Genomic DNA, 26,183 nt, shown 5'->3' with positions numbered 1-26,183 from the left:
TAATCTTTCACTTTTCTGTTTCTTTAAAGTTTTCTTCTGCTCCTTCCATTGAATTTGTGTTTTAGAGTTCCTTCTTTCTTTTATATATATTTTCTTATTTTGGTCTCTTGCATGTTAAAAGATTTCTCAAATGCCTGGTGCTTCTTGACTGTAGATACATAAAGGGAGACATAAAAAAGGCTGTACGTAAGTTCTATTTGCAAGGACATGGTTGAGGGACTGGTGGGTTTGCTATGGCTTTTTTGGGCAGCAACTGTGTAGGGTTTTGTTTTGTTTTTGTTTTTAGCCATCAAATATTGATATCATTAGTCTTTCCTTTGGGATGGTTCAGGTTTTTCAGAAAAGACTTCCTAGCTGTATAGTCTGGCTGTTGGTGCTCTAGGAGGTAGGGAGGAGGAGAGGGTGTTGGGCTTCTTTATAGTTCTGTATACAGACTTTCAGTAATCCCCCTGCCTCAGCCGTCTACTGTATGTGATGTCCCTGAGTCTGGGGTGGCTGAGATTCAATTGTTCAAGAGGGTGAGGGTGTGCATAGGGGAATCGCCTAGCCATACAGACTGGGAACGGGGTCACGAGAGTCCCCCTGCTGCTTAAAGGAGTTTCCACCCATCCTGCATTTGGCCCACAAGTGCACTGTGATTTGTGTTACCTCTGTGTTCTAAGACTTTATTTCCAAAGGGTGGATTCACAGCCTCTTGTACTATCGCCCTCTGGAGGTACTTAAGTCTCACCTTTATCTTTGCTAAGTTAGTTACCACTCATTAGTTCACTTTCTGTCTTCCAAAATTTTATTTGCATCTCTTGTTCCCTGCCACCTCTTTTCCTGTTCTCTTTATCATTGGGAGCACATACTATATTTGTTACTCTTTACTATTCGTGTTTAATGATATTTCGTGAGGGAATGGAAATAACTATGTGTTTGATCTACTGTGTTTAATTCTAATTGTAATTAAAAGCAAAACAAAGCAAAACAATTACAGTCTGTCTGGACCTCTTTATCTTATGAGCTGTTAGTTTGTGTTATCAGGTCTAAATTAATCTTTTGTTTTGATTAAATTTTATCTCTGACAAACATGACTCTAGGCAAGTAACACAAATTAGAGTTCAGAGATTTCAATATATATTTTTTAAAGACAAAAGCAAATTCATTGAGATATGAAAAGAAAAAAGAGGTGGCTGTCAATATTCTTGAAACATTTATTTATATGGGTTGTCTGTTTTCTCCACTAATTTTTATTTTAATGTCTTACGCAAACACACCCACCAGGTAAAGAATCTTCAGTCATGACGTCAATGACTTTGGCATTCAGAAATAAATCAACAATGTGTCAGCATCACTTGTGTGCCTGGTATAATTGGTACCAATCAGATCCCATAGCAACGGATGCTTTCCGTTGAAAATCTCTATACACCCAAGTGATTAAAAAGACTTAGCCAATACTCATTTTGTTTCTGTGTTGGTGGAAGTTCACAGTAATGGAATCTGACTGGTTTAATGTTAATGAATTACTCTCTGTGGCTAGGTGTCTGCCTTTTGTTGTAAACTCCAAAAGCTGTAAACTTACAGCTATGTTTACTGTTTAGCAGTTTAGCAGATGCTTTGCCTCACCACTTGTCTTTCAGTGCAGAAGATATATTTCATTGCAAAATTAAATTGGTATGGCTGTCTAATTAACTGAGTATCTGGATAAATTCTTCCCCCCTCTTCTCCTTCTATTCCATAATCCTACTCAAAATCAGATCCCAGAAGGAGAAACAACGTGTTCTCACCAGCTCAGCAAACCTTTTATGAGGCAATTCTTTCATTCCAGGCTTTGCTATATTAACAGAGGCAAGAATGTGAATGGTGACTCTTCAGTGGCCAAGAGAGTCCAATTTGCTCTCAGGTCCCACCGTGTAAGGTCCCAGGGATCCCACTTCATCAGGATTCTGTGTAAGGAGAGGTCCTTAAACACATTATGTTGTAGAGTTTGACCAACCATCCCAGTTTGCCTAGGACTAAGAGGTTTTTCAGGATGCAATGCTAAAACTGGGAAAGTCTCCAGGAAAACAGGAAGTTAATCACCCTAGTTGTCTGAGGCTAGGGATCATGTGACATCTTACAGGATTAAGACATATCTGAGCTACCTCCAAATTAGACAAAGAAATGCTAGTCATAACTAGAGAGACGCATATACTAAGCAGAGGGATGCTGAAGACCAGGCTGGACACTGCTTAATGTGCCATTCAATCTGGGCAACTAGTCAACCTGGATCACTGGGTAACTCCAGCAGTTTCCCTTGCTGACAGAGCTCTGCACCCCGGCAGCTCTTGCTTACTTTGGTTTTCTACAATAAGCTCCCTGTTTGTTTACAGAATGTGCTGGGTGGCTCTGGTTATCTTTCAAAGAAAGAGCTGTAGCACCAACGACAGGAATAAGAATAAAGAATTTGAGACAAACTGTTATGAATTGTCATCCATATATTTTGATAGACTTGAGTACTCTGAGAACCATGCACTTATTGAGAAAGAAAAAGAGTGAAGAAAAAAATGGCATGGCTCTCCTGCCCCTGGCTCTTTCCCCCTCACCTATCCTACCCCCCTCCTCTACATTTGGTCCCAAGGCAGGATATCCTGTCAGTCTGCATCTTTCCTTGGGATGGATGCAGCTCACTGCCAATGTCACCTAACTGACCACTTTGAGCTCCCCTTCAGCAGCTAGTTCTAGCCCAGGGAAGTCCTAGGGACCAAGGTGGGGCTCAAGGCACCCTCTAAACATGGACCCCTACCTGAGACCTGGTCTGCTGTCCACCAGAGCAGGGGGCCACTTCTGATGAGGTGGTTTTGCTCTCATTAAATTAGTTTCTCCTAAGACCCACTCAGAGACAAGGACTTTATTATTGGCTCAAGTACTCTATCTTACTTCGGGTATACACCTAGGAATTAAAATATTCTTATGACCAGGTCACGTGAACCAGCCCCAAATGCCCTCTAATTTATTGTAATAATCCAAAATGTAATAAGTGTGTCTCATTCTTTCTTATTTCAAATTGTGATAATCACAAAAAGAACTTTAATAAATCACCTGTATGGAGATAAACCCTCAACTCTCCTCTGTATTAATTAATGCATTTTCTATTATTTGATCTGTGAGCTAAAGGGGGAAATAGGACAAACATCAATTGAGCACTTATTACATGCCAAGTACTATGCTAAATAAATGCACATGATTTAAACAACATAACTTTCCAGTTATGTTGGAATTCATAGCTCAATCTCGTATGAGCAGTTGAGTGATTTGCCTAAGGCCACCCACCTAGTAATAGAAGAGTCGTGTTTCCACCTCTCATAAGCCTGACACAAAGCTCATGGTTTTTCACCTGTAGCATGTTGAGTGGTGGTAGGCTTTTTCCTTTTTGTCTTCCTACATGTCCCCAGCACATGTTATGTGAGGAGGGTAGGATCTTTCTCAAACAGAAGTATGAAAGAAAGGAGGAAGGCAGTGAGAAGATGGTAACCAAATTTTCTGCTGTTGCTGATTCCTTAAATCAATTAGTCAATATTTCTCTCTGTCTCTCCCTCTCTTCCCGATGTCTAAGTATTGTTCTGTATTATTCAAAGTCAAGCTTTCAGGCTTGATATGAATTCTGGCTAGACCATGATATTCATCTCTTCTAATTTCTTCATATTTACCTAGTCCATTTTCTCGCTCATCCTGTGTTTTGCAGGTTTGCCCTCTTTCCTTTATGTTGAGCTACCAGTTGGCACAGGGAGTTTCAGCTTTCCCTAGAATTCCTGAGTAACTCTCCAATCTCTTCCTCATTGATTTTTTTTTTTTTTGGGGGGCATAAAAATCAACTATGACCTGGAAGAAGTATTGACTGAAAGAATTGGAAAAATTGGAATAGTGGTCCAAAAGTGGGATTTTGGGCTCTTTACTTAAAAGACATAGACATTCTAGGCAAACTCTAAGCTCATGCTGTGATATGGGGAAGCTCCAGGAGAAAATCACTGTCCAGGAACAGGTCAAAGAGCTGAGAGGTCAGCAGTTGGGGTGGCTCATCCACATGCTGCTGACGTTATTTGAAATAGAGTCTATATGAAAACTTCAACCAAATATCTCAAACTCTTCTTCCTCTAGGACACAAATTACCTCCTTTGAGTCAGGCTGGCGTGCCAGGAGCACCCCTTGCAGCTCTGTCACGTCTCCGTGTCAGCACTTACTGCTCAAACGGTCATTGCCGTTTTACACGTTGGTGAAGGCTGTGAGAGTAAGGACTGCATTGTGCCCCGGCTCTCGCAGAGGGGATGGTGCACAGAAGTACTTGTCAAATGTTTTTGAATGAATGAATTCAACTATCACAAGCAGGCTAAGTTTCAGGCGTGGCTTGATGAAAGAGCTCAACTATAACGGGAACCTATTTTTTCTCTTTCCAATTCTTGCCTCAGCTTTCTTTGGCTTGGCCCTATTCTTAGACATCTCCCTTTTTCGTGCTATAGAAGTGGAGCCAGACCTTCATTGCACAGTGCATTGTCTGTATAGTTGGGTGTGTGCACCCCACAGCATGCAAAATATGATCCAAAGCATCTGAGCCAAGAGTGGAAAAAGCATGGTTACCCAGAGGGAAATCAAGGTATAGTTATCAAAAGAAGGGTGAATGGATTCCAGGTGGCAAGAAAAACAGATATCTACCTCAAAAGGGAACAACAATTATTTCTCTTATGAGACTAAGAGATATACCACCACCAACAACTTCAAGACGTGTGGAAATCGGATCTTGTTTGCTCTTCAGGGATTGGATTCAACACCTGGATGTTTTTGAGTAAAGGTCACCTGCCTTTGTCCCTGATGACCTGTTCACTTTGACTTCCCAGACTCTCAGGATAGCTGAACTGCAGGTTTGGAGATGGCTGGCCATGGGTCACACTGCTCCCTTCCAGGAGCCCACTGAGCTGTGAAAGCAGGAGCACTGTGGCTGCCACAGGCAGTCTCTAAATTGGGAATCTGCTCGAGATGTGCTGATGGGGCCTTGACAGTGACTTCCAAATGAAGTTAGATTTACAAAGCTTCCAGAAAACAGCCTTGCTGCTGAAAGCAACTGCTTTGGAGGAGAAAGGCATAAGGAGTTGGGGGCAGTGGTGTGTACAGAGTGAAACTGAGAATCACTGAAAGCTATAGGTGAAGAGGAAGATCCACAGTGGATTTCAAGATGACAGGAAAAAAGGAAGACCTCGCTCGTCAGTGTTACTTACATCTTGGAAGCCAGAGGCTAAATCTGCTCATGGCATTTAGCCATGCATAGTGACCTTATAATTGGAATACTTAACAAAATATTAAAAGCCTCAATAGCAGAAAAATAACAAAATCTACTTTAGAAGAACTTAAAGCTTGGAAAAGGAAAAAAATTAAAGTGATGGACAAATTATTACACAGAACAGACATGAGCACACTACCTTAATCTCCCCTAGGCTTTGGGCCATTTTAATTGTCTTCCAACTTACAAATTACTTTAACATTTCTAAGGGACACAGATGTGTCTTAAATTGATAAGTGGAGTGTCAAGTATCACTTCCAGTAACAGGAAAAGAATCCACAGTCTTTAATTTTTATGTCTAATTGACTTCAGTTCAGGTGTAGTCAAATGTATATTATTTCTTAATTTGACACCTTCCACTTAAAAGGTCTTATTTTATATGTGTCAGAGTCACAGGTGTGAAATTAGTCGCTGAGAAGGCTAACTGTTCCAGATTCTTTTGACCTTATGGCTGGAAGGAATTTAACTGTAACCTCATAAAAAAAAAAAAAAAGGAATTCTGGCCACTAGGGAAGATGATTACATGGTCATTGACAATGTGAACTTGAATGGCTACATTAGCTCTTTAATTATAATGAATCAAGAAGAAACGTTCAAGGTTGGAAAGGAGGCACTTGGTAGGGGATAATGACAGGTACTTATGCAAATGGTATCAACACTGACAGAAGGAAGAGGCTGGAGCTTCTTTGGGCCAGTTTGGAGACTTCAGCCAACAGGAGAAGTTCAAGACCCACAAAGCTTCAGCATTTGTATTTAAAACTACCCTGTAAAGTGACACATTTCTATTCAATAAATCTCATGCTGGGGTTTTTCCTTTTTTAGGAAAGTGGCTCTGTTTTCTTTTCCTCCTAGAATTTTTCATGCTAACTTAGTGTTAATTTCCCCAAATGTGAATGGAGGGGAAAGGAAGATAAAATACTTGAGACCAATACAGTATATCAAAAGTTCCCAGTAACCAAGTTTTCTTTATATAAGTTCTCACTAGTAAAAAAAAAAAAAATTATTTTTGTTTATTTTTATTCCCAGCTCTGGCTTCAACTTCTATCATCGCAAAACACTCAGGGCTGTTCTTTTAATGCATAGAACACAGTAATTAAGACTGGATAAATAAATTAATGATTGAAGGAATGGATGATTATGGGAACACGAATGTTGTAAAGGGGAAATAAAAGCAACTCAAAATGGAATTAAGGGAAACAGCTTCAGTATTAGATCTCAATTTACATACTGTTTATAACACTAAAAATAGATGTATTTCTTGGAATTCTTTAAAGAAATTCTATTGAGAACACTTGTGAGATAATCATTTTTAGTCAGAGATTGCTTAATTAAGGTAAGGATATATAAACAGCTTTTACCACCCACGGGCAAAGTATTGTTGTTTGTCAGAATAATGAAACCAGTTTCTGTTTATAGAAAACCAGACGGTCCTCATTGGAGTTCATTCTTCTCAATAATGAAAAAAACGTCCCTATGAAAAATGTGTTTTCTTAGGATGTAGAATCACCATCTTGGGTGGCATGTTTAGGGGAAGAGAATGGTTATTCTTCACTCCTAATGCTTCCTTCCATGTGGATAGAACTTCTGTTACAATAATTTCCCTCTGTCTCTCTTTTTACTTCTCTCTAGGGAAAGAGGTTTTATTTGATATGTCAATTTGGGAGAAGATGCTGAGCCTTACCCTCTTCTCCAGTGCTACCTTGCCCACAAGAAGCCCACACTATTTGTTCTGCTAGGTCAGTGGCTCTCAAAGTGTGTTCTTATACCAGAAGCACCAGCCTCCCCTGGGAGACTTGTGAGAATTTGTCATAGAAATGAGCCAAAGATGGCCCGATTGCTTACTCCCTCACAGGAGGCCAGGAGTAATGAGGTCAGAAGCCCAGCAGTGCCAAGCTCAAGTTTTACACATTCAATTGTTTAAAATATGCCCAGGTAGATAGTTCTTAGTCATTTAGAGCTTGTTTGCTTTGCAGACCCTGTGAAACTGCACCTAGCAACTACTAGCAACAGATAAGAGAAATCCTGTGGCTACAAATAAGACTCTAAACTGCTATTGCCCTTAGGAGGTTATTGACCCAGAGACTCCCTACTGGGCTGCTGGGGACACAGCCTGGAAATTGTGACCCTTCTCTCTGACTCCCTCTCTCCCCTGAAAGTTCTCCTGTCCTGCCCTTCTGGATGGTCTCATGCTATGAGGGACTTCTCCACGAGCAATCTCTTCAAAACATTGCCCAAATAAAGCTTGCTATATGTTACTGCCATCTCATGGTGGCACATCTTTTTTGTTCATCAGCCCCTGAACCCTTAGAACTCACTACAGAACTGCAAATTTTCAGGTTCCAGCTCAGACCTACTGTAGAATCAGAAACTCCTCCACAGGGCCCAGTAATCTGTATTTTAATAGGCCCTTCAGATGATTCTATTGCCTGTTGAAGTTTGAAAACCACTACCTTAAGTTTTACAGGGGCAGGATGCTGCTGGGGAGGCCTACAGTTCTCCAGCATACCTGGTATGACCTGGTAGGTAAGTTTTTATGTTATGTGTCAGTTGTTGTGTAACAAATCACTCCTAATATCCAAATTGGGAAAGAAGAAGTCAAACTATTGCTTTTCACTGCTGATATGATCTTGTATCTAGAAAACCCTAAAGACTCCTCCAAAAGACTCTCGGAATTGATAAATAAATTCAGCAATGTCCCAAGTTATAAAATCAATGTAACAGATCAGTAGCATTTCTATATACCAATAACAGTCAAGCAGAGAGTCAAATCAAAAACTCAATACCATTCACAATAGCTAAAAAGAAAATAAAATACGTAGGAATATACTTAACCAAGGAGGTGAAAAATTTCTACAAGGAGAACTATGAAACATTGAGGGAAGAAATCGCAGAGGACACAAACAAATGGAAACACATATCATGCTCATGGATCAGTAGAATCAACATTGTTAAAATGTCCACACTACCTAAAGTGATTTATAGATTCACTATAATCTCCATCAAAATACCAATGGCATATTTCACAGATCTAGAAAAAATAATTCTATGCTTTGTTTGGAGCCAGAAGAGAGCTTGAATAGCCAAAGCAATCCTAAGCAAAAAAAAAAAAAAAATCTGGAGACACCACATTATCAGACTTTAAACTATAGACTTCAAGGATGTAGTAACCAAAACAGCATGGTATTGGTACAAAAACAGAGACATAGATCAATGAAACAGAATAGAGAAACCAGATTTAAAACCATCTACCTTCAGCCAACTTGTCTTTGACAAAGCAGACAACAACATACACTGGGGAAAAGAGCCCTATTCAGTAAATGGTGCTGGGAGAATTGGATAGCCACATGAAGGAGAATGAAACAGGACCACTGTCTCTTACAATGTACAGAAACTAATTCAAGATGGATGAAAGACTTAAATGTAAGGCTTGAAACTAAAAAAATTCTAGAAGAAAATGTATGAAAAACTCTTCTAAATTTTGGCCTAGGTAAAGAATTTATGACTAAGACCTCAAAGGCAATTACAGCAACAACAAAAATAAATAAATGGAACTTGATTAAATTAAAAAGCTTCTGCACAGCAAAGGAAAAAATTAACAGAACAGACAACCTACAGAATGGGAGAGAATACTCATAATCTGCAGTTGTGATAAAGGGCTAATACCCAGAATCTACAAAGAACTCAAACAAATTAGCAAGAAAAAACCAAACAAACCCATTGAAATTGTGCAAAAGACAAACATGAAAAAATGCTTAACATCACTAATCATCAGGGAAATGCAAATTAAAACCACAATGAGATATCACCTTATCCCTGTTAGAATGGCTCTTATTAAAAAGTGCAAAAACAATAGATGCTGGCATGGATGCAGACAGAAAGGCACACTTATACACTGTTGGTGGGACTGAAAATTAGTCCAACTTATTTTCAACCCATTATTGCCTGTTTCCACTCTCCAACAAACCCTTTTTATACATTTTCTCCTCCTTGTGAAATGCTTTTTGTCTCATCCTATTCACTTGAGTAGCTTTTGTTTGTTCTTCAGGCCTTGGTTTAAATGTTACCTTTTTTGGATGTTACCTTCTGGGACTTCCAAGTTTGGGGTAGAAGACTTTCTATGATTTCCCTCAGTACTGGGCAGTTAACTAATCGTAGCATTTACCAATATTGAAATGACAATTTAGTGAAGTTTCTCCTTTATTGCTGTTTTATGCCCAGCCTCTCGGCCATATGTTCAGCACTTGATACCATTTGTGGAATGAATGAATGCTTTTATACTTATTAATATTATTTAATATGTCTTTTGCTTATACTTTCAGTAGAGGATTGTCTCATTATTTGGCTTTATATTCTCTCTCTTCTCTCCCTTCCTCTCACCCCTGTACCTCCTTTCCTCTCCTCTCCTCTTTCTCACTTCCTTTCTTCTCTTCATCCTTCCCCAAACATTTGTTGAATTCTTACTGTACACAGTAAGTGCTTTTATAACTTCTTTCTACCATTTTTTCACATCTTCCATACTAGATTTCTCTACTTGCTGTTGTTTTTTATTTTTGCCACGAATGTGGATAATTTTCAAGATCCTTCTAAACTTTGTCTAACCTTGTAATGAATTTAGTGGACAAATGCTTTGTGTGTAATCAGAGATGTGGTGCACTTGACCCACCGTGCTGCACATGTCTTGCTTTGTTCTCTTTCTTAAACATATAAACACACCTAGGTGAACAGGTCTACTGGGTTCCTTATAGAGCTGTTGGCCCCAACCGCAGGCAGTGGATTGTTGGGAACCAGGCCGCATATGGCCACCTGAGGCCCTGGCCTCCCCCTATACACTGCTGGTGGAAAAATTATCTTCCATGAAACTTAGGAACCAGGCCTCACAGCAGAAGGTGAGCTGCAGGGGAGCAAGGGAAGCTTCATCTGTATGTATAGCCACTCCCCACTGCTGGCATCACTGCCTCAGCTCACCCCCCAACCCCTGCCTGTGGAGTAATTGTCTTCCATAAAACCGGTCCCTGGTGCCAAAAATGTTGGTGACCGCTGTTTGAGAGAACTATCTTTATAAGGAAAAGAACACCAAAGTTATCTGTAGTACTTCACAGTGTGTAGACATTAATGTAGCTGGCTCTAATCACAAATCATAGAGACCTATGTGACAGTAGTGTCCTGGTAAATTGGCTGATTGGAAAAAAAAAAAAAAAAAGAAGCCCTGATGTATAGCATTTGTCAGAATTCATGGCATAAATACCTCTGCTATGGTTGAATTCAAGCTACCAGTATGACATCACTGAATGCAGAGTTGGGAAATGATGGGCAGAAATTGGTTCTTGTGAACTGGCACCAGCTGGCTCCAGCACATCACTGCTCTATCAGGGGACATAGCCTTTCAGGAAGGGGTGCAGGACAGCCACTGGCAGATTGCCCAAAGTCTTGCTGCCCTTTTCTGAAACTTCCCTTACCCACTACAGTGTTGTCATCTGGATTATTCTGATGAAATAGGAAGAACTTGACTCAAGCTAGGCTGAGCAAAGTACTTCCTAGCAAACTTAAATTTGGAATTGGTTTGGCTGGTTTCATGAACAGAGGAGACATATCAGGAGTTAGTACAGTGGTCACTTCCTTCACATGACTCAGAGCAGAATAAGCCCATCTGCAGCAAGAGAGAAGTAGCAACAGGAGATGGAAAGAAGGGAATGTCCAGGTTTCTACAGCTCTCAAGCAGTGTCCCTGGCTATGGGTCTGCGAGACTCCCTTACCCTCCTGGCTTAAGCTAGCTCCATGTTATTTGAAAATCAAGATCTTAATAGCACAAAAAATTTGGCTGAAAAACAATCTACCATACCTTTCTTTTCTATATTTATCCTCCCAACCATCTATCCAGAAATTAACCTCTGAAATAATAAGTTCTTGGTTATATGTTTCAGAGAAGGAATGGCTCTTATATACGTAAATTCTCTTTCACGACAACTTCCAATGTGCTACTGGTTTTGGAAGCATATTTCCTGGAACCCTAGGGTCCCTGTGAACTGTCTTGGGAACTGGAAGGGCAAGTACAGAGGGCAGAAGTCCTGACTCCAACTGTAATATCGATGGAGGAGCTCTGGCTTATCTACTTTAAATGTTTTTGTTCCACCTATAATTGTATCTGCATAGTTTCCCCTGCCGAAGCCTTAGAATTGTGAAGAGGTCATCTGGCCTTCAGTGTCCTGGGTACTTACTACAGCTGTTCTCCTTGCTGGCATCTGGCGTCACACACTCCTTCCCGCCACTGCCAGCTACAGAAGCAGCTCTTAGGAAAGGGTGGATAGCAGAATGTGTGCGTGTATAGCTGACCAGTAAGACCAAAGGCATCATGTGTCTGATACTATCTGATACTATCTCAGTGGAGAACGACTTAAGGCCAAGGGAAGAAGCTCTAATTGTGGAATTTCAACCATTATCCAAGAGGCAGATGTGGGAATGAGATGTGGTTAAGAGGGAGATGTTTTTCTGGAACTTTTGTAATTTATCATGTAGGTAATTAACTCTTCTGGGGCATCATGAGATCTGTTCTGGAGTGAAGGGCATGATTCCTTCTCCATATTCAGGAGCTGGGTTTGAAATGGATTGGTATCTTCAGTTTTTACTCTGGTTTCACTTAACCAAAATACTTGCATTACTAGTACTAACCTTTGCTTTTTTAAAAAAGTTCTGTTTTTCAATAGCAAATATGAACAAATATGCTGAGCTGGGATATGTCTCTAATCGCTTTTTTGAAAAACAATCCTTGATGTTTAGCTAGTACTTCTCTTGGCTTGAGATTTGAGGATGTTTCCTAATAAGCCTCACAGGTCTCTAAGTGTAGGTGGCACGTCAAAGTCACAGCACTAGGAAGATGGACAGGTAAATTGGGGGCAAAAAAATAAAACTCAAAACCTGAGGATACTCCTGAGCACAATCATTTATATAAATTTGTAAAGCACTGTGCCTCACTGTGGAGGGCAAACAAAGGTGTAGAATACACATTGGCTGAGGAGTTCCAACATGCCTCAGGCTTCAAATGGGATAAAACACATTCCTCCGAAACCTCCAGGAGAGAAAGAAGTGTGATATTTTCCACACATGTATAAAGTGTGGAAATTACCTGGATTCTCATGAGTTTTCTTACTGGCCTTAGGAAATGTAATCACATATAATAGGATTTTGTAACAAGCCCATTCACTTTATGTGTTCACTGTAACCCCTAGATTTTATTATGTGTAACCTAATTAACAATATAGAACAGATTTTCGGTTGGTACACTAAAGGAAATTGCTAGTTGAATACTTCAAACTTTTAGGGATAAATAGAAAAGGTGGGTGGTTTTGTTGCTAAATAAATATGTAATGGAAAATAACTTGCACTCTTTCTTTTCTTGTTTTGTCTTTTGTTTGCCATAGAATCATTTAGCTGTGACATTTTGCTATGGATTTTAATTTACTGGTAATCACTCTTACTCAACTGGAAAATTTATATATGTTTCATTTTAATAAAATGTTCTCTTTGATAAAGTTCTCTTGTTTGCTTATCTTAAATTTATAGGCCAAATTTTGTTCAGTTAATAATCATCGTTTTGTTTTTCTCACATTTCCTTAGGTAAGGTTTTCTTTCAGATGTCCTTTTATAGATTTTTTAATGTCACTGATTTACTAGAGAATCTGTTATCTGGTGTTGTGATTTGATCTTAGGAAGTTTTTTTTGCAGTAATGGAACTTTCTATCATCATTTTTTAAAAAAAATCATTCCCTGTTTTCCCACCACTGAGTGCAATTTTATCATACATGGATGATTATATGTTTTAGGATTTGACACCTCGTTTCAGAAGATTTTGGAAGACTACAACAGCTAAAATTGCTTAACATATAAAATGTTTGTCATGGTCAGAGATTTCTTTCTTTTTTTTTTTTTTTTTTTTTATAAAGTCAACTAACATGTCAACTAAGCATTTTTCCCTGCCTCTGAGGTGGAAAATAGCTATCCAGATGAGCGAGAATGGGTCATTTACTGAATATCTGCGGAGTGCTACTCGAATAAAAAACATATATGCCATTTCCTTTACTCTTTATAATGAACCCCAATGTGAAGTAGCAATATCCTCAATTCATTCATGAGGGGTCTTAAGTGTATATCAAGTAGATCACACAAATTTCACAGGGCTGGGTGTGTTTTTGCACGTTTCTATATACATTTTAAAAGCTGTTCAAGAGAGAGGTAAGTTTTAGGCAGACTCAATCAGTATTTCTGACAGCCTGATGTTCTGGCTGCTGCATTATCTCTCAAATGCCTTCTAAATACTGGTGGTAGCTTTGATTTGTTCCTTTCTCTTGGGAAGGATGGCTGGAATACATTCAATTAATATAAACTTTTCATAGACAGTTGCTATTTGTTAATATTTCCCCGCCTAATTTTGCCAGTAGCAGAGATTTGTAGATCTGAGTATCGAGGATTGACTAGGCCTGACTTGTTTACAGGCATATCACTGTAAATACTTGTTATTTACTGACTGCGTGTGAAGTTATTTGTTATTTCTACCTTTCTGCTGTCATTGAAAGACAATGGATCCCAACTGGAAAAACCAAGAGATATGTAAATTTCTCCAGAAAGAAAAGAGATTTAGGGAGATGGGGGAATGGATGAAGATAATAAGATGAAGGTTGGCGGGTGCCTGGGGGAAACAGTCTAGACTTGGTGGCTGGTTGCCAGGGCTTTTTGGAGGAAGATCCAGGGTAGCCATTATTAGTCCCTTTCAATAGCTGAAAAAACTGATATTGCCCGAGGGTTACAGTTACATCTGTATAAAGCCCTGTGCCATTGTGGTAGGGTGTGTGTGCGGGACATAAAGGTGAATGTTGGATAGAGATGTCCTCTTCTGAACCACAATATGATATGTTTAAAGAGTATTTAAGTTTTATTGTATCAAATATAGTATAAACCCTGAGTTTTACCACAAACTCAATAATGAAATATTGATATCTCACTGTGCATGAGAAAGCTATTCTATGGTGTGTATGAATACATTTCTTGTCAATGAATTGGTGTTTGGATGATTTTTGGATTGTGCCAAGTTCTGAGTCTTGCTTTAGGGTGGTACTGGACAAGAAATGAAGCTTTTAGAATTAAAATGTTTGCAAGGGCTTGAATTCAGGACTGCTGACCCTGAGGCTGATGTTCTTAATGCCTGTGTTTAGTCCAGGGTACACTAATAAGGGCTCCCTACTGGTTTCCTATCAGAAGCACCCCAATCACTCAGGCAGGACGTCATGGCCACACATTAGGAGGTCCCAGTGCTGACAGGAGCAATTATGGGAGGAAGAGACTGCAATCGTTAATTAAATTAAAAATTGACTAAGCAGTTCATGTTCTTTTGTGTGATTCATAAGAAATTCAACTGTATTTTTTAGGTGCTTTTCATGTTAAGATGTCCTAACTATCAACCAATCAAGTACAAAGATTCATTGGGTGGGAAAAGAATGACTGTAGATAATCTTATTATTATAGTCCCACGTAGCATTGAGACTTTTTCTTAAGAATTGAAATATGAGTTGAAATGTAATTTCCCAAGCTGCACGCACAGCTGCTTGTTCCTTGAGTATAGTTAACCGCCCCTCCCATTTATTTGCAATAATTAGCTCCTTGCAATTCACTATATGACCCACTCACAAGCAGCACCGGCATCTCCTGGCACCTTGTTAGAAATACAGGGTCTCAGGCTCCACCCAAAACTTCTGAATTAAAATCTTCATTTTAACAAGGTTCACAGGTGATTCATACACACATTATAGTTTGAGAAGCACTGCTCTAAGGCAATTTTAGGCTCTGAGGTGGATTAAAAAACACGGGGAATGTCTTTGCCCTGCCTGAGCTTGCATGTAATGGCAATTAGCGGAAAGCACGTGAACTGGCAATTAACAAAAGCATTAAGAGTTTCATGCCAAGCCAGTGGTACCCACTGAAAAGGCTATAAACGTTGGGAGGAAAGAGCGATTGCAGCCAATCAGGTCTACCAGGGAAGATTCAAGCCTGCAGTCTTCTGGTATTTCAAGTTCTAAATTCTAGCACCTGCCATAGACTCCTGCAGCCCTAGGTGGCAGTGTGGTATAGTAAAAACCAGATTGTAACAGGTCCCCAGTGTGGTTCCTTACAGTAGCCCTGTGACCTTGGGAAATCACCTAACAATCCCCCCTAAGCCTCAGTTTCCAGAGAAATGAAATAAAATATACCTTCCTCACAGGGTTGTTATAAGGATTAAAAGCAAAATACATATAATGCCTAACACATATTAGGTTCTTAATTTCTTCCTTTGCTGTGTTCCCCTTGTCTAATTTATAGTTAACCGAATTTATAGTTACAATGAAGCTGTACTATCTACTGATACTCAAAGAGTGTTCACATCTTACTGAAGCAAAGAAGTCTGAACGAAGTTGTCAACAGTGGCTAGCTTGACAGACAGCTAAATTCCTAGCAAGTGGTGCTTGCAAGCAGCTTCCCCACTCTGTGCTCAGGTAGGGGAGGGCTAACCAAGTGCTCACGATGGTCTGTAGAAATTTCAGAATATGGCTTCAGCTTCTCGCTGATTTTCTTACCTTTAGAAGCAATGGTGAGTCCAAGAGCATGGCTCTGTTGCAGGGAGAACGTCCACAGGTTTAGGTCTAAAGTAGTTGTTCTCAAGCTTTGGCTACACATTCGAAACTCCCGAGATTTGTAGAACTACCGGTGCCCAGAATCTACCCCAAACCACCAAAGTGGGCTTTCTGGGGTTGAAAAGGTATTTAAGAAAGCACCCCAGGTGATTTTAATGTGTAGCCAAGGTTGTGAACCGTTATCACCTGTGCATTGCAAACTTGACACCACTACAATCTATTCATTACAGGCTTAGTATTAATAATTAAGTACAAGCAAATGAGAAACTTCTACCCCAATGGCTGTGGCTTCCTTGTTAATAAATTCATCTGGTTCTTGTGGCTTCTCAGAAAGTTTTAAGTTGGACCTGTTTTAGAGTATGATGGTTGGTAAAAGAATAAAAGCTAAACTTTATATATTCTGATGTTATAATCTTTTTTCTTTCCCAGCTTTAAGTGACATCTTTGCATCCTCAGTGATTTTATTCTATATATTCTGTAACATTTGGAATACTTGGTAATATAGAGTTTATTTGCTTCAATATTTGCTTGCATTTCTAGTTCTTTCTCTCTTTCTGATAGAGAAATCACATATTCTCTTTGGGAAGAGATTGATTTATTTTCTCAATATTTGTATGTTTCCTGAATTTTTGTGAACACTGCTTAGGTATTTTCAACAAAATTAATCATTAAAGACACGATCCATCACGTGTAACTTGCGGAGGTTAAAACACAGTTTAGTGTCAGTGTGACTTCAAACTCCTTCTATAACCTAAAGTTTGAGAAGCAATAAACATGTTTGAATTCATGTGTAGTGAATGATACAACTTCTTCCCAGGGATGAACTGATGGTTAAACTGGTTAATTCTTATAAGTGTTATAAACAGTGTGTGATGCCTAGCAAGCACTCAGTAGGGATTAATTTGTTTTATTATTCTAGGAGGCAGTATCAGAATGTAAGTCATGTGTTTGGAAATGGGGTCATAGTTTAGTTGGCTACAGTAGAAAAAGCCTTTAATTTTTTATCTTCATGAAAATTTGAGACTGTTAAAGAATAAAATAATAGCATATCCCACAATTTACATAGGCAATAGAGTATGTGGAAGTTCTGACGATTCTGTTTGTTCCCTGGTAGAAGCTGTGAATATGGACGTGGCATGGGCAGTGCTGTCAGTATTATCAGTAACCAAGAGATATTTTATTTTATTTTATTTTTTATTTTATTTTACTTTATTTTATTTTTCTCACTCTGTTGCCTGGGCTAGAGTGCAATGGCATCATTATACCTCACTGCAACCTCAAACTCCTGGGCTCAAGCAATCCTCTTGCCTCAGCCTCCCAAGTAGGTGGGACTATAGGAGCATGCCACCAGGCCCGGCTAATTTTTCTATTTTTTATAGAAGCGGGGTCTCACCCTTAATCAGTCTGGTCTCGAACTCCTGATCTCAAGTGATTCTCCCGTCTCCCAAGGTGCTAGGATCATGATGTGAGCTACTGTGCCCCAGCCTTTATTTTTATTTTTTAACTTCTGTAGAACTTTATGAAGACAACATAGAAGTCAGTTGAAATATTGGAAATGTCTTTAGAGACTGAGAACTATAGTCATTTTTGGCATACTGCTATCTTATAAGATTTTCTCCACGTCTAATCCATCAACAGATCTTATCAATTCTACTTTCAAAGTATACCTTGAATCTTTTCACTTTGTTTCTGCTAACTGTTACAAACCTGGTTCTACTCTCTGCTTCTCTTCTAACCTGAGACTAGCAGTAATTGTCTCCCTGTTTCTACTATGCACCAACTAGCAAAGTCATCTTTTAAAGCACACATTGAATCACGTGGCTTCTATGCTTACCCTTTTGAGTTCTTTGGAGTGCTAGTTGTCTGGCACCAACTGTGTGGAAGGGGACTGCAGTGACAGAACTCTATCTCACTTCTAGTAACCTAGCAGTAAATGGTGTCCAATGCAAGGTATTAGACAATGAGTCAAAATGATCATAATAATTCTTTCAATGTGTTGGGTGTTTTACAGAGGGTAAATTTTTTCTATGCATAATAATTTTATTTTTATTTTTATTTTATTGTTTGTATTGAAATCTGAGCTAGTTTTAATAAATACCATAGATGACACATATGAAGAGTAGAGTCCATAGTACATGTTTTAGATGGTCTGTATTTTAATTTTAATGTTAGAGAAAGATCATATACACAGAAGAATGTTTAATATATTTGTACAGTTAAAAAATAACAAAATGAACAATAATATAGCACCATAACAATTTTGGATACCCTTGTAAATCCTTCCACAACCTTTCTCTTCCTCTTCCCTCCACAAAGAAACTACACTTCAGAATTTTGTGTTTACTGTTGGTATGCTTTTTGTTTTGGTTTTTGAGTAAATATTTCCTTTTTCTTGTTTATTTAAAATATTTTGAATTGACAAATAAAATTGTATCTATCATGTATAGCATGATGTTTTGAAAGATATATATATTGTAGAATGGCTAGATCAAACTAACTTATGCACTATATCTCATACTTATTACTTTTTGTGGTAAAAGCACTTAAAATCTACTCTCTTAGTGATTTTCAAGAATACAGTATCAATACATTGTTATTAACCATAGTTACCAAGTTATATTAATATAATAGATCTCTTGAACTTATTCCTCTTGTCTAAATAAACTTTTCTATCCTTTGACCAACATCTCCCCAACGTCACTCACCCTCTTCTCCAGCCTCTGGTAACCATCATTATACTCTGCTTCTGGGAGTTCACCTTTCTTAGATTACACAAATAAATGAGAACATACAGTATTTGTTTTTCTGTGCCTGGCTTATTTCACTTAATGTCCTCCAAATTTATTCATGTTGCAAATGACAGAATTTCTTTATTTTAAAGACTGAATAGCATTCCATTGTGTATATATACATCAAATTTTCTTTATCTATTCAACCACTGATAGACATTTAGGTTGCTTCCATATCTTGGACATTGAGAATAGTGCTGCAAAGAACATTTAGGTGCAGATATTTCCTTGACATACTGATTTTATTTCTTTTGGATAAGAAGTAGGATTGCTGGATGACATAGTAGTTCTATTTTTAGGTTTATGAGGAAACTTCATTTTGTTTTCCATAGTGGCTGTATTAATTTACATTACTACAAATAGTGTACCAGGGTACTCTTTTCTCCACATCCTCACCAACACTTGTTATCTTTTGACTTTTTGGTAATAGCCATTGTAACATGTATGAGGTGACGTCTCACTGTGATTTTAATTTGTATTTCCCTGATGATTAGTGATGGTGAACATTTTTTCATATATCTGTTGGTCATTTGTGTGTCTTCTTTTGAGAAATGTGTATTCAGGTCCGTTGCCTGTTTTTTCATTAGGTTATTTGTTTTCTTGCTATTGAGTTGTTTGAGTTCCTTATATATTTTGGATATTAACCCTTTATTAGATGTATAGTTTGCAAATATTTTCTCCCATTCCATATATTGTCTCTACACTCTGTTGATTGTTTCCTTTGCTGTGCAGAAGCTTTTTAATTTTATGTAATCCCATTTGTATATTTTTGCATTTGTTGCCTGTATATTGGTTTTTTGGGCACATCCAAAAAGCCAGTGTTATGAATCATTTCCCCTATGACTTGTTCTGATAGTTTAACAGTTTCAGGTCTTACATATAAGTCTTTAACCCATTTTGAGTTGATTTTTGGGTATGGTGTAAGGATAAGCCTGCAAGCCCCAGGCTTTACCTACTCTCCTCCACAGTCAGGGAACCCATTAAAACTCAGAATTAGGCCGGGCATGGTGGCTCATGCCTGTAATCCTAGCACTCTGGGAGTCTGAGGCGGGCGGATTGTTTGAGCTCAGGAGTTCGAGACCAGCCTGAGCAAGAGCGAGACCCCATCTCTACTAAACATAGAAAGAAATTATACAGACAGCTAAAAATATATATAGAAAAATTACCTGGGCATGGTGGCACATGCCTGTAGTCCCAGCTACTCGGGAGGCTGAGGCAGGAGGATTGCCTGAGCCCAGGAGTCTGAGGTTGCTGTGAGCAAGGCTGACGCCATGGCACTCTAGCCCAGGCAACAGAGTGAGACTCTGTCTCAAAAAAAAAAAAAAAAAAAAACTCAAAATTAAAACCACCAGAGACTGGTGTATACCCTCAGAGCAATGCCTGCTCCAGAGCTTGCCTACTTCTTTGGAAACACATTTTCTACCTCTTTTATGGCATGTGCAGGTTTTCCTTAGTTTGCCATTAGTTCAACCAGGAAGTTAAAATGCTGAACAAATATTTAAAAAATGATTTTTAGGTAGCTTGCACTAAAAGGAATTTTTGGAAATCTAGTCTGGCATATTTCTGGAAATGGCATGTTCCTTCTTTCTATATTTTAAATACTGTATCACTTCACAGAAGTATTCTTTTAAAATTAAATAATAGTAGCTAATATTTAGTTTATTATTCTTAAGTATCAGAATTGTGCTATGTGTTTTATACAAGTTATCTAATTTAATGCACATAACAACCCACCCTGGTATGTAAAAATCTCATTTTAGTGATGAGCAAACTGAGGTCAAGAAGAGTTAATAACTTACTCTAGTTCATACTTCCAGACTATTTTGGAGCCAGACTTCAACCCAGGGTGATATAGGATTCTAATGAAGGCTTTGTTCTTCTTTCTCTCTACCTTTTATAATATAGAAAAGTTGAAGCAATAATACAATGAACTTTTTCTGCATCTATTGAGAGGATCATATGGTGTTTGCTCTTGGTTTTATTTATATGGTGAATTACATTTATAGATTTGCATATGCTGAACTATCCTTGTGCATCTCTGGGATGAAGCCCACCTGGTCATGATGAATTATTTTTTTCATGTGGAGTTGAATTCAGTTTGCTGAGACATTTTCCATCTATATTCATAAGGGATATTGGTCTGTAGTTTTCTTTTTTGTATGTGTCCTTTCCTGGCTTAGGTATCAAGGTGATATTGGCTTCATAGAATGAGTTGGGAAGGATTCCATCCTTCTCAATGTTGTGGAATAATTTCTGCAGTACAGGTACCAGTTCTTTGTAGGTTTGGTAAAAATCAGGTGTGAAGTTGTCTGGTCTGGGACTTTTTTTGTTGGAAGATTTTTTATTGCTGCTTCAATTTTAATGCTTGATATTGGTCTGTTCATGAAGTCTATGTCTTCCTGATTGAGCCTAGGGAGATTGTATGTTTCTAAAAATTTGTCCATTTCCTGCACATTTTCAAGTTTTTGGGCATAGAAATTTGACAAAATTCAGCACATTTTTATGACAAAAACTCTTAATAAAATAGGCATAGATGGGTGATACTTCAAAATTATTAAAGCCCCACATACAATAAACCCACAGCCAACATCATACTGAATAGGGAAAATTTGAAAGCATTCCCACTTAGAACTGGAACCAGACAAGGTTGCCCACTATCTCCATTTCTATTCAACATAGTCCTGGAATTCCTTGCCAGAGCATTCAGACAAGAGCAGGAAATCAAGGGTATCCAAATGGGGGCAAAAGAGGTTGAACTATCACTCTTTGCTGACTATAAGATATTATATCTAGAAAACCCCAAGGACTCAACAAAAAGACTTCTGGAATTGATAAATGAACTCAGCAAAGTCTCAGGATACAAAATCAGTGCCCACAAATCAGTGGCTTTCATATATACCAATAACAATTAAGCCAAAAACCAAATCAAAGACACAACACCTTTCACAATAGCATCAGAGAAAATTAAATATTTAGGAATACATTTAGCTAAGGATGTGAGAGACCTATATAGGGAGAACTATGAAACACTGAGAAAAGAAATTGTAGAGGATTTAAACAGATGGAAAACCCTACCATGCTCATGGATTGGCAGAATCAATATTGTTAAAATGTCTATACTACCTAAAGTGATCTACAGAATCAATGCAATCCCTATCAAAACACTAACATCATTTTTCACAGACCTAGAAAAAGATAATTCTATGCTTTGTATGGAACCAGAGAAGACTCTGTATAGCCAAAGCAATCTTAAGCAAAAAGAACAAATTGGGAAGCATCAATCTATCAGACTTCAAGCTAAACTACAAGGCTATAGTACCAAAATAGCATGGTACTGTCACAAGAACAGAGACATAGACCAATGGATCCTAACAGAGAATCCAGATATAAAACCATCCTCATATTGTCATCTGATCTTTGACAAAGCAGGCAAAAATATACACTGGAGAAAAGAATCCCTATTCAATAAATGGTGCTGGGAAAATTCACTAGCCACATGCACAAGATTGAAACTGGATCTGCACCTTTCACAGAAATCAACTCACGATGATAACAGACTTAAACCTAAGACATGAAACCCTAACAATTCTAGAAGAAAATGTTGGAAAAACTCTTATAGACATTGGCCTAGTCAAAGAATTTATGAAGAAGACCCCCCAATGCAATCACAGCAGCAACAAAAATAAATAAATGGGACCTGATCAAATTAAAAAGCTTTTGCATAGCCAAAAAAAAAAAATCATTAGGGCAAATAGACAATCTACAGAATGGGAGAGAATATTCACATGTTACACATCTGATAAAGGGCTGATAACTAGAGTCTATATAGAACTTAAGAAAATCAACAAGAACAAAATCAAACAACCCTATCAAAAAATGGGGAAAGGAAATGAACAGAAACTTTGCAAAAGAAGACAGAACAATGGCCAGCAAACATATTTAAAAGTGCTCAACATCTCTAATCATCAGGGAAATGTAAATGCAAATCAAAACCACCATGAGATATCACTTAACTCCAGTGAGAATGGCTTTTATCAAAAGGTCCCAAAACAACAAATGCTGGCATGGATGTGGAGAGATAGAAACACTCTTATGCTACTGGTGGGACTGCAAATTAGTATAACCTCTATGGAAAGTAATATGGAAATACCTCAAAGAGATACAAGTAGGACTACCATTTGTTCCAGCAAGCCCATTACTGGGCATCTATCCAAAAGAACAAAAGACATTCTATGAAAAAGACATCTGCACTCTAATGTTTATAGCAGCACAATTCACAATTGCAAAGATGTGAAAACAACCCAAGTGCCCATCAATACATGAGTGGATTAATAAAATGTGGTATATGTATACCACGGAGCACTACTCATCCATAAAAAACAATGGTAATCTAGCCCCTCTTGTGTTATCCTGGTTGGAGCTAAAGCCCATTCTTCAAAGTGAAGTATCACAAGAATGGAAAAACAAGCACCACATGTACTCATCATCAAATTGGTACTAACTCATCAACACGTAGGTGCACACATGGAAATAATATTGATTGGGTGCTGGGCAGGTGGGCGGGGGTTGAAGGGGATGGGTAAATTCATAACTAATGGGTGTGAAGTGCACTGTCTGGGGTATGGACACACTTGTAGCTCTGGCATGGGTGATGCAAAGGCAATATATGTAACCAAAATGTTTGTACCTCTATAATGTTCTGAAATTTTAAAAAAGAAAATAAATAAAAAATAATGCAATGAACTTATATCTGTAACATTCAACTATTAGAAACATTTTGCCATAGTTGCTTTTTTTCTCAGTGTGTACATACACTTTTTTTTTGCTATGCTATTTAAGGTAAATTTTAGATATGATGACACTTTACCCTCAATACCGAGACTTCACTCACCAAGTGAGTTTATAGCTATCTTCAAAGTGGTCCCTTCAGAGATTTTTTATTGCTTTCCTAAAAATGGGGAAAATTCTTGAGAGAAGGGACTCTTTTATCTTTGAAATTCAAGCTTTCGCAAAGTGCCTGGTACATAGCAAGTGATTTAATGAATAGCTTTTTAAAAGAGGATTTAGGTTAATAGGAGAGGAAGCAACAGTTACCTAAGATAAGTACTCTTCCAATTTAGATGGGAAGAAAAAGATATACATTGAAGAAGCTAGTCATCCTTCTCTGAGAATTATGGTGAACATTTCCTCCTGACAACAAATGCAGAGAAAACATCCATGTAAATCTATGTGGGTAAGCATTTATCCCACTGTCAAGCAATGTTTTTTCCCAGCTAGATGATGACCCTGACTGGGGTAGGGACTTTGTCTTCTCTCTGTGTATCTAGCCAATCAAGTGGTTTCTGGTACAACTGCATGAATGAATGAATAAATGAATCCATTCCAGTGTACTGTTTATAATAAATGTAATTTGTGTTTATTATTGCTACTAAAGCCAATTCTACTCATATTGTTACTACTACTGAAACTGTTACTATGACTGCCATGGAGATCTCCATGAGGAAGATAGAGCCAAGCAAGGAATATTATTCCCATGTTATAGCTAATAAAGATTTGAAGTGAATTAGTCCAATTTTAAATGTAGATATTCTATCTGCAAGTCCAGGGATATTCCTTTTGATTCTGTATTTGTTTAGTTTAGCTCTCACTTTGTGCCTGGCACTGTTCTACAGGTTAAAGTCGGCAAGAAACTAAGAGCAGGATGGCATGTTTGCAGAACTGCTGGCTTCACTGATACCTGACATCCTGAAAAAAACATGACAGTTATTAGCTGCTTTTAAAACTCAATCTATTATAAATAATTATGCAAATGTTAATTGAATACCAAAATGTACTTTTAGGTGTACTTGTTTTAAGATACTTACAAGTATTATTTATAAAATATATTTTATATAGCGATAGATCTATCTCTCTCTCTATCTCTCTCTCTATCTCTCTATACTGTAGTGACTTGTTCCTACCTCTGCACCCATGGGTAGGAAAACAGGAGGCAAGAAGTTAATGGACTAGGGAAGACCTGAGGTTGTGTGGGGCTGCAGAGGGCAGATGGAGGCTAGGAAGGAGCTAAGCGATTGCCTTGAATGCTGGATGGAGTCAGGTTCTGAGTTTGGGGCCATTGGATGCCTGATGTATGAGTTCATTGTCCCAGAATATAGACATTAGGGTTGTTTGCATACTTTTTGCCTCAACACATCACCTACCAGGGTCATGCTCATGTTGAGGCACATGAACCATTTCCTGGAGACGGCATATAACATGGCAGAGGAGCCAGAGAGCACTGGGTTGACTGGCTGTAACAGACTGCCTTTGTTCAATTCCTGAATCCATTCTTGTTTATATTATCTTTCCTTTCCAAGAGCTTCCCGCAAATGCACCAACTGCTACTAGATTGTTCCAACCTCTGAACTGATTTTCAAGTTTTTAAAGAAAAGCCAACATTGCTAATTTCAGAATAAATCTCTTATGTGACAAATAGTTGTTTACTGGTGGTGATCTGGTACATGGGTTCAAAATATTCTCCTGAAGACAGAGGATTTTCCCTGTTCTTAAGTCTTTGTATGCATTTGTGAACAAGAATCTTTTATCTCTCTGATATTCAGTAATAATTTATCTGATGTTTACCTTCCTTATCACCATTATCTTATTATCATCATCATCGTCACCATCCACACATCTATTACACAGTAGGAACAGAATACATTTCAAGTGTTAGGCATCAAGTGTAGAAACATGACACAACTACTAAAAATCATCTACAAATTGGCATTTTCCTTTTATGTAATGTTCAACCTTTCTGTAATAAATGTCTTTATATAATCTTCAGATTTTATGTATGATAAGATGTTTTTCTGGCAAAAATGTTGTGAATAATATAAATGAAATCTTTGAAAATAACCTGGTAATCTCTATAATACTTTGCATTCTGGGTTTCAAACTTGTAGGTGAATATAAAATATTATTGTAGCAAAAATTGCATTCTTAATGGAATCCTTAAACTCAAATGCAGACCTTAAGTGTATTAACATAGGAAAGACACAGGTATTCTAGTTACTGTGCAAACAAATCAAGCAGTAAAAAATCATCATAAAAGAATGAAGAAACAAGAAGAATTGAGAAATTTTTATTTAGATTTTATTTATGGAGGGACCTTTGGACTCCATGGAAGGTAAGAGTAATTGCATGCTCTTTATGGGACAGATTAATCGGCCACCTGGTGAAGTGTGGCTTCTTGAGACCTCAGGTTACCATTTAGTATAGGCGGATCAGAAAATATGCCCATCTGTCTGGTATGTTTTGTAACCATCCATCCTGTGAAAGGCCTTAGGATGGAAGGTGGACTCAGACCAAGCAAGGCCTCAGTCCTCACTGAGCACAGGGGAGTGCAGGGAGGAGACTGGGGAGTGATAAACAAATTACCATTATTAAGTTTTTGAATGTTTGAGGTAT

Source organism: Lemur catta, chromosome 13 (assembly GCF_020740605.2).
Source record: "Lemur catta isolate mLemCat1 chromosome 13, mLemCat1.pri, whole genome shotgun sequence".
Classification (NCBI taxonomy): Eukaryota; Metazoa; Chordata; class Mammalia; order Primates; family Lemuridae; genus Lemur; species Lemur catta.
Note: the sequence above shows the minus strand (reverse complement) of the source record.